At 49.8% G+C, this 10,303-nt stretch overlaps 1 protein-coding gene across 1 annotated transcript in view; it reads left to right on the top strand.

Annotated features, from left to right (window-relative positions):
* The window catches only part of MTOR (mechanistic target of rapamycin kinase), a 132,755-nt gene that overhangs the window by 72,029 nt on the left and 50,423 nt on the right, over positions 1–10,303 (top strand). The window lies entirely within an intron of this gene.

The following is a 10,303-nucleotide window of genomic DNA, read 5'->3' as shown; positions in this document are numbered from 1 at the left end:
CAGTTTGCAAATCTGAAGCTCTTCTCTATATCTGATGTACGTCCCTGAAAATAGGGATGCTGTCACTTCTCAGGTATTGGAACGGAAGGGCACTACTCCTTTGAAAACAAATGGGAAAAACCTGGGGCTTCGGCAAACCTTAAATACTTAAAATGAGCTTTTCACTGAGAACGAATACAGAGGCCTCTCCATCCTTAAGCAGTAACTGCCCCTGTCTTTGGAACGTGCTCTTTCTGCTTCCATGTTACGGAGCCACCGAGGCAGACCTCGTCCTGTTGCTGTTCCATGTGGGTCCTTCACACACAAGCCTGGTGCCCGACAGCCCTCCTTCCCTGCCATGACCCCCGGAGTCCCTTTACAGGTGGCACTTCTGGCCTCAGAAGGTCATTTCTGTTCAGCAGCTAGAGTTACCAAACAGGTTTTCTCCCCCCCTTTAAATCACGAAGCGGTTGTGGCTCAGGTGTCCCAGGGTTCGTTTTCTCCCTTCCTGAGTCCCCTTGCCTCCTGAGGGGTGAGGGTGTGGCTGGCCCCCCACAGCAGCTTGCCATTCCTCTCAGAAGAGCCTGTTTAGAATTGGCAGCCAGTCCCCGCTCTTATTTCGCAAATACCCAGCCCAGCTGGGCACTGCGGTCTCGGCCACATGGAGTTCATTTCACTAACACGAACCCAGCCCCAACCATCCGCATCCAACGGCCTCCTGAACCCGGTGAGGATCTTCACGTCGATCTCCCAGCCATCGGCCGACACTGAGCTTTTGCCCTGTGCCACACAGGCATGTGGGGCATCCTTTGTGACCCTGCCGTCCTGGTGCTCCCCCCGCAGCAACGTGATAGAGAGAGGATCAGTGGAGCTTTATGGATTCCCAGCCAACTTTCTGTTTGTTCTTCCCAGTGGCCACTTCCCCGGCCCAAACAGGAAATTGTTACGAATAGATTTTCGTATCTGGGCAGAAAGTGAATCAGTCATTTGTATTTGCAGCCCATGTAGCAATCCCTTCTGGGGGTTCATAGGTTTGGATCAGAAGCACCTAGCTGTTAGCATGAATGCCTACTCTCTGACATTTGTTTGCTGAAAGCCTATTTCTAACATGAGGTACAAGTTAGAGACAGAAGCTTTCCTTATTTGAAGATTTTCTTAAATCACCTAAGCTGCCCAAATGTCAATAGCCCTCCCGATTAAAAAAAAAATAGCAAATTAAGAGTGTTTCCCATGCCGGAAGATTATCAATCCTGCATACATCCACAACCCTGCGATGTCCTAGATTCTGAGTTTCTGAAAGAAAGAAAAGTAAGCCCTTGTTTTGAGTACAGCTAAGCCAGTGGAGAAAACCAGGAAGAATGTGGAGGACGAGACCAGTTTTCCCTTCTCCAAGAGGCTTTTACCTTCTCTGCCCTTCAGTGGATAAAGTGACCATAAAAATGGGAATTAACTGAGAAAATAAGGAAAGCCTGTGTTGGACATCTTGCAGTTTTTCCTTTTCTCTATTTTGCTGCTGGTGAAAGAGGGTCAGCTTGGTGTTCCTGGGGAAGATGTTTGTGAAAATCAAATTTATAGTCTTAATGAGAAAAAGCCAGTGAGCTTTTACTTAGCCTGGAAGTTCTCAGACACTTCACAGTCTGGGCCGTACTGCCTTGGGCTGGCACCAAGGACGGGAAGCCTCCAGCAGCCTGAGGATTACAGAGCTGGGTAAGACCTAGAGGTGGTCTCTCCTTCCACGCAAATGGAGCGTCATGTCGCATTATCTCGAAAACGTCCCGATTGGAGAGCCTCCTCCTTTGCTAATATATTCCTGCCCCTGCCTGCCCTTAAACCACCACTTGCACAGTTGGTGAGGGAAACAGCTACCCTTAGAACCGGACTCTCAGTTTGTGGCATGAGTACATCTCAGAAGAACCTGCCTGCCTCGTTGTTAGTTTAATAGTGTTCTTTATGGGGATATTTTACTTCTCCTAAAGTCTTAGTGAGTCACGGCTTTGCCTTACTGTATGCGGCCATTTAATACCCGACGCTTCTTCTTCCTTTTTTTTTTTTTAATGTTTATTTATTTTTGAGAGAGAGAAAGAGTGCGAGCAGGGAAGGGACAGAGAGAGAGGGAGACGGGAGACACAATCTGAAGCAGGTTGCCGACTCCAGGCTCCGTGCTGTCAGCACAGAGCCTGACGCGGGGCTCGAACTCATGAACCGCGAGATCATGTCCTGAGCCGAAGTCGGACACTTAACCGACTGAGCCACACCCACATGCCCCAATACCTGATACTCCTGTTGCTCAGTCCTATTTCTGCCTCAGTTAAATGCCACCCACCCCAGGAGGCACATCCATCTCTTCCCTAAGTCTCCTGATCTGCCACTTGTACCAGAGTGCATTCTGGACGTGTTAGAAATCGTTTCTCTTGTGCTTCCTTCTAGAGTCTATTATTTCACGACAGCACCTAGCAAGAGAGTCTGTCTCTGCGCTCAGACTTTGTAGCAAACGTCTGTTCTGTTAGCCAGCATGTAAATTGCAGAGCACCGTTAACAATGCCGGCCCAGCCTCAACTGCCTCACCGTCCAGTTGGAGAAACAGACGGCTGAGCTCTGGGACAGTGTGACATGCTAGGAGAGGGACACAGAGGAGGAGGAGTGCCCAATTCAGATGAGGTCCGGAAGGCCTCCCAAGGGGAGTGCTACCCAGGTTTCACAGAGAAAGGAGGAGGTAGCCAGGGGTGGGAGGCCGGCATTCTGAGCAAGGTGCAGCTTTGTGAAAGACCTTGGCCTAGTAGGAGGACGTAAGTAGTTGAGTGTGGCTTAAGAGTCAGGGGCGGAGGACAGTAAAGCCAGAGAGGTGGAGGGGAGCCAGGCCTGAGGGCCCCGAGGAGTCCACGTGAGGGGCGTGATTGCTACTCTGAAGACAGACGAGTTTCTGGAAGGAATCTAAGCAGCTCCTTACCCTTGTTGCTCTGTTTTCCTGAGTCTCACCGGGAAAGGGGCTTTTTGTACTTGCCCCACAAGATTTTTAACTGGAAATGGGACGGCCTAGAACATCCGTATTTCTTGAAATTGTAATGCGTTCATATTAAATGCCCCGAAGGGATCATCTGGCTTGAAGATTAAGGAGGCGGTATATGAAGGACTTGAAATAGTTGGGTCTAGAATCAGACAAATCTGGGTTCTAATCCCTTCCCATCTTTGGTAGTTCCATGACCCTGGGCAAATTATTTCTCTGAGTTTACAGATCTGTGCAGTGGTGATGCAAATCCTAACTACTTTACCTCATTTCTGGTTCAATAAAGCAAAGGATTAAAAATTGTTAAGGCGGGGCACCTGGGTGGCTCAGTTGGTTAAGCATCTGACTTCAGCTCAGGACATGATCTCACCATTTGTGAGTTTGAACCCCGCATCAGGCTCTCTGCTATTGGCTCAGAGCCTGCTTCAGATCCTCTGTCTTTCTCTCTCTCTCTCTCTCTCTCAAAAATAAAATAAACATTTAAAAAATAATCATAAAATAAAAGATAAAAATAGTGAAGGCATTTCTGAATAAGATAAATAAATTTGGAGGAATTAAACTACGAGAAATCAATATTTATCATAAAGCTACTGTAAGTGATTAAAGGCAGCGTAGTGGTGACACAAGGCTAAACTCACAGATGAATGGAGTGGAATCAAATGTCCAGAAACACCCACATGTGTGTAGACAGTTGATTTTTGACAAGGTGGCACCACGGAACACTGAGGAAAGCACAGTCTTTTCGGCAAGTTCTTCCAGGTCAGCTAGGTAGCCTTACGGGGAGAAGAGGGTTCTTGACCCTTACCTCACACCACACATAAAACTTCAAGTTCAGAGGAGGCTTCCGTTCCACATGTGGAAGGTAAAACCAAAGCTTCTAGAAGATAACATAGGCTATTATCTTCGGCATCTTGGGGGTAAGCAAAGATTTCTTAACCAAGATACAAAGAGCACTAACCATACAAGAAAACATTATCAAATGCAATAGAAAGAGTCATCTCTGTTCATTAGCAGACACCACGAAGAGAGCGAAAAGGGAGGAAGATTATCTCCAATAGATATCTTTGTGTTTATTGCATCCAGAGTATACATACAGCTCTTCTCAAACAACTTTGAAAAAGGTAGCCAACTTAAAGATTGGCAAGAGATGTCACAAGGCACTTATTTCACAAAAGAAGATCTCCACAAGGCCAATAAACATGAAAAGCTGCTCAAGCTCCTTAGTCATTATGGAAATCAAAACTCTCCCATGCCGCCAATACACACACACTGCAATGGGAAACACGGACAGTACCAGGTGTTGACAAGGATGTGGAGCCATTGGGCTTTGCAGATATTTCCGGTGGAAATGTCAACTGCCGAAACCACTCTGGGGAGCAATTTGTCCGTGTCCTCGAAAGCAGAACACACCCTGTAACCCAAAGGTGCTACTTCTTGGTAGGGTCCCAACAGAAACGCCAGCACCCTTGCACCAAAGCCGGTACAAGAACGTGTGTAGGGACAGCACTCGTACGGCCAAGAGCTGACAGCCACCTACATGCCCGTCAGCGGGAAGATGGATACTTTGTGATATATTCATAGAGTGAACGAGTCTTCAGCACTAGAAGGAAGAACGACCGTGGCGTGTTGGTGGCACATAGCAACACGGACGTATGTCCCAGACATCGTGTTGAGCATCAGGCGAGGTTCAAAACATGGCAAAACTGTGGGGCGCCTGGGTGGCTCAGTCAGTTAAGCGTCCGACTCTCGATCTTGGCTTAGGTCATGATCTTACAGTTTCGTGAGTTCAAGCCCCACATCAGGCTCTGCACTGACAGCGCAGAAGCTGCCTGGGATTCTGTCTCTCTCTCTCTCTCTCTCTCCCTCTCTCTCTGTGCCCCTCCTCTGCTCGTGCTCTCTCTGTCTCTTGATGTAAATAACTAAACTAAAAAAAAAAAAAAAAAAAAAAAAAAACCGGCAAAACTAACCAGTTGCGTCAGAGGTCAGACAGTCGTTGCCTCTAGAGATGAGGAGGGGAGCCGCGGTCAGGAGAAGGCTCAGTGTTTCTGGGACGCTGGCAGCGTGTTGTGTTCTGGTTCTCGCTCTGGGTGGTATTTACAAGGGTATCTTCACTCCGCGATTTCTCAAGCTGCACACTGTGTGCACCTTTCTATATGTGTGTTACACTTCAACTAGGAAGTTGATTCAAAAATCGATAGTGCACATGATACAGGTTAGTGACGGACACATAGTCAATGTCCAGCAAATATCAAGTATTACTGGTTAGGTATGCAGTTATCATCTCATCAGAAAAGCCCTCCCTGCCCTTCCGAGTCTACACTAAGCGCCGCCCCCCCCCCCCCGACGTTAGTCTCCATCTAGGCGCTCTGTTTTCTTCTTGGTGTTTACCTTCACAGCATTCATTTCAGGGTTTTTTGGTTTGTTTGTTTTGGTTTTTGTTTTCGTTTTTTTTGTGTATCTATTTCACCAGCCCGTTAGCTCTGCAAAAGCAAAGACCTCGTCTGTCGTATTTACCACGGTAGCTCTAACATCTATCTCTTGGCACCAGACTGAGACCAAAGAGCTCCTTATTTGGAACTCATCAAGTGAAAGAATGAATCCCCAGCAGAAGGTTCTCTTCGCCTAAAACATCTGTTGTGGAGACTCAGAGTCTCTATCCATGATCATTGGCGGTACTTTGTCACCGCGAGGTCTTCATCGTTGGCCCCTGCGTTCTGTCCTGCTCTGAGTCCATTTTCCTTCTGTAGGTCTTAGACACAGAATCAAAGGAAGTGGGAACTGGAAACACTGAGATCATCTGGCTCAACCTTGTATTTTAATCAATAACTGGGGGCAGCATCCTCACTGTGTGATCCCTTTGTCTCCCTGGAAACCATCGATTTGTGTCTCCCTCCTCTTTCTTTACGTATGAAGACCAACAGAAAGACCACAGAGCATTTGGGGCAAGGTTTTGTCCCGCTCCACTTTATTCCAGAGGCCTGGGTAAATGGCCTATCTGATCGCTTCCGCCTGCATCAGCCTATTTGTTCACCATCACCGTGGCCTGAGGGGCCACACGCAACAGCTGACATCAAAGGCAGAATGAAGTTGCACGTCCCCGTAAAAACAGCCACATCTCGGGGCAGCTGTGTTCGCCAGAACTTATCCGGGAACCTGACAGATCTTGCTGTCCCCAAAAGGGGATGAAATACCCATTACGTTGCAGTAGCAGAAAGTCACTCTCAGCCGGAGACAAGACCCCGTCAGAAGTGCAGGATAGGATCACATGTTCGTACCCAGGTGCCCTGGGATCCCCAGAGCTTCCCTTCGGGCCGGACCTCTGCCGCCCTGACGTAGGCAGCACTGATGGGAAAAGGGGACTGTAATTCTTTGAGAACGTTCGAGAAATTGTGCCAGTTGTGCCTGAGCAACCAATTAATGGCAAGCGTGACTGCGCTTTGCCGTTTGCCGGCGAGGGGCTAGAGGGGTGAATAAAACCCTCTCTGTCTTAATTCTAAACACATGTTCCCAGGGTGTCACCGCTGTGTTGCTTGGAAGTATGAGTCCTGCTTCCACAGTCGTTTCCTGGCTTCCAGAAAAGGTACAGAGTCGTGTTCTTTTCCCCTACCTCTGCTGGAAGAAAAAGCACTCCAGCCAGAGGGGTGAGGATTTGCTCAAAGCTCCTCGCTTCTCGACAAAAACACATTCCAAACCTCTGGGCTCATGCTGACTTCAAAAATGCAATGTGCCTCTAGGAATCTGTACCCCTTGTAGGGCAGCTCCACACAGGAGAGAGCGGATGGACAGAGGAAACCCCCGTGCAGCCAGAGCACAAACGCAGATTGTATCTTCCCGGGCCCATCTTTTTCTTTAGTGCCCTCTTAACAGCCGGCCCTACCCAAGAGGTCAGGTCTCTCACCAGTCGCCAGGAGAGCATAAATGTATCTCTGGCTGTTCTGAAGACTTTCTGCAGGTTCACTGGACGACAGCTTGTCTTTATAGAGCACCTCAGAAACCCCAGGGAAGCTGCCTGTCAGTGTAGAAAGCCGGCCGTCCGCAGGGAGCCGTACGAAGGGAAGAATCCCGGGGTTTCCCCTAAAGCTGAACCAAAAGGACACAGGGTCTTTCACTGCAGCCCAAGACCATCCCAAAGGGAGAAGCTCGCGGTAGTTCGGTAGTAAATGTCTGCCCTTCCACTGTACGTAGCTCACCCGCCGGAACCCCTCGAGATTTAATGGGACCAGTAAATGGTGAGTTAGAGACGCTGCTTCTGATTTTTATGTACTTCTGGGGCGGGGCGGGGCGGGGCAGGGGTTACTGCTGGCAACTAAACCACGTCACAGCGCTCTCAAACCTTGAATTATATGCCATATCATGATTCAGAGATGTTAAATTGTGTGTCTTACAACTGGTGGAGTACAGTAGGGGTTGGGTTCTGCCCCATGGCCACCCCTGACAACGTCCGTGCAGTGATGGCGAAACGTATTGGTGGTGACACCGTTGGTCTCTCCAAATACTTTTGGTCGTCTCATAGACTTTGAATCTCGGTGGCCCGTTTATAGCGTGTCATGCTCATCTTCTACTGGCTTGGCCTTACCAAGAAGTAGGTTTATTTTTCCCTCTTCCCTGACTCCAGAATGGGCATCGGTGTTTCTACAATGTGGCCTCTCAGGGGAGCGGAGGGCCACCTCACGTCCGCGTTCCCAGTTAGGTGGGAGAAGAGCTCAGCACTGCCAGATCAGCAGACGCTAGCTCATTTACCTTTCTGTGTCCCAACTTCGTCCCCGCGAGAGACTGAGGCAGAGCTCCCGGACATCGGGAAGCCAGGAAATCAGTATTTTACCCAAAACATCAACTCTGGTTTGAGTGAAGACATTTGATCATGAGCCTTGGGTTCACTCTAGCAGCCCTCGCCGCTTTTGTCCTCTTCCTGACAGCTCCTCTTTCTAATCGGCTCTCTCAGAGCTCTTCAATCCACTCTGGGTACGAAGAAGCGGAAAGGAGAAAAACCTCCAGGCATCACCAGAAAAGGAGCAGTGCTCGTTGTTGTAGAATAAAAAGATAATGGCCAATTTGTCAAGAAGTGTTGACAAGAAAGATAAAGTTGGAAGTAATTAACTGGCTGACATGCTGGGAGTGATGTGTCTGCCAATGGCTCCCTAAATCAGCCGGAGCCTTGGAAATGTGACAGCCATTCATCATTTTTACAGCGCGCCTCTGACGGGCCCCTGGGTTGGAAACCCGGCCGGCACAAATCGTGCGCTTTGACACTCCGGGGCTCTGCGGCCTCTCCGTGCCTTATGCCGGGTTGTGCTAGGGCACCTGGGCCCCGCGTCCAGCCAGGGGCTGCCTGGAGGTGACGTGTCAAATGGGACAGCCTTCCGGGCTTGTCGCTGAGCGCTGTCTTCATCTTCGGGGCTTGGATTCCCAGAGCGGGCCTTGCAGACTTCTGCCGGACAGATCGCTTACTGCGCGTGCGAGAGCGCCGAATGTGTGCTCCTGAGCAGCGTGCCTGCAGGTCGGGAATCTAACGCGAGTGCTGCCCGCCCACCAGCCAAGAAGGTGCACCCGTGAGACCGATCGCAGGCCTGGGAGCCACAGGCAGGACGAAATGGTGGAGCTGTTTAAAAGTAATTGCCAAGACTGGATCGAGTGGGAAACGCCTGTGCTACGTGCAAAAGCAACATACGAAATTGTACGAATGATCTGCTCACTGCTGTGTATAGAACACATACCTGTTTATATAGAATATGCGTAGGTGAAAACAGTATTTTGAAAAGTGGTTGAATTGCAGTGGAGTTTAACCAGAAGATACACCTCCCCTCTCCAATCTTGGAAAGATAGGATTTTTTGTCTCCCCTGTCCCTAATCTGTCCCTCACACAGCTGTTGGTGTTCTTTTTTCCTCTTGACATCTCCCACTTTCTCAAATGCAGGGTTAGCATGTCCTCCAAGTATCGTGACCGACACGCCGTTTAAACTGTGACCGAAGGAAAGGGTGGAGACCAAGTACGAGCTCTTTCCCCTTAAGCCACTCTGGACTGAGACGTCGGGAACCCATTGACTGTCCAAGGCAGGCTGCTTCTTCCGCATCAAATCTTTTTCATCTGGATGCCTCAGGTGCCCTAGAACTCCAGGGACACCGAATGTCCCAGCTTTGAAACCTTCTAATGAGGCCAGCCTCCTGTCTGTGAATATGTAAAAAAAGGACTAAAGTGACTTTTCCTGAGTTCCTAGAGCAGAAAAGGGAAGTTTGACCCTAACAGAGCCACAGGTGCTATCGTCATCACCTGACCTAGCTGTCCGTGGGCGACGGAGGCCAACCAGCCTGCCTGCGTTTTCCTGCTGCCTGAGTTTAAATCGTCCTCACGGCCTTTGTCCATGTCGCAGTTCAGATGCCCTCACGTGGACTTCTGTCTTCACTTACTCTCTTCAGAAAGAGGCTGCCACACCCTTGGGTTCCCCAGTCTACCCTGCTGCTCCCAGAGTCCCGGGGGAACTGCCCGATGAAGACACGGGGCCCGGCCGGCCGCAGATCTCCCTGGCTCTGTGCGGGGATCACGCTTGGCACACAGAGCTAAGCCTCGGTGCTGGGAGAAGGGACAGGGAATGGTCTGAAGCAGCTCTGCCTCTACAAGAGAAGCAGGAGGGACTGCTCGATGTAGGTGGTAAGGATGCAAAGCCACGTCCCCTTTGGCCGCATCTTGGCTGGTCAGGAGCTCCTCGGTCGGACCTGCCAAGGTCCCCAGTCAGCTGTGTTGCATGTGTCCGCAGCCTGGCGCTAAGGGAATTCAGAGAATTCTTACTTGACTGGGCACCAAATAAAACACAGACTGTGGTCTGCACTAGAAATAGACAGGAGAAAGAAGGCCCGGAGCCATTTGGGAAGCGAGTGCATAACGTTCTCCTAAATTCCTGATGGGAGCGCTAGGAAAGCCTAAGCGGTCCCCCAGATGTGACCACAGATGCTCCTTATTTGACTGACTTTCCAACAGGCTTGGGCTGCGTCCTTTTTTTTCTTAATTTTTTTTTTAAATGTCTATTTTTGAGATAGATATAGAGAGAGGACAAGCAGGGGAGGTGCAGAGAGGGAGGGAGACACAGAATCCGAAGCAGGCTCCAGGCTCTGAGCTGTCGGCACAGAGCCCGACACGGGGCTCGAACCCACGAACTTTGAGATCATGACCTGAGCCGAAGTCAGACGACCAACCGACTGAGCCACCCAGACGCCCCTCGGGCTTTGTTCTTAATAGCCTGAAGGTCGCTGAGGCAGCGAGGCTAAGAGATGAGGTCAATAACCAAAGGAGTCATCCCAGAAGGAATTAGTTATCAGGCCAAGCCA

Source organism: Panthera leo, chromosome C1 (assembly GCF_018350215.1).
Source record: "Panthera leo isolate Ple1 chromosome C1, P.leo_Ple1_pat1.1, whole genome shotgun sequence".
In the NCBI taxonomy this organism is placed as follows: Eukaryota; Metazoa; Chordata; class Mammalia; order Carnivora; family Felidae; genus Panthera; species Panthera leo.
The sequence above is the reverse complement of the archived record's forward strand: the minus strand, read 5'-3'. Positions and strand labels throughout refer to the sequence as shown.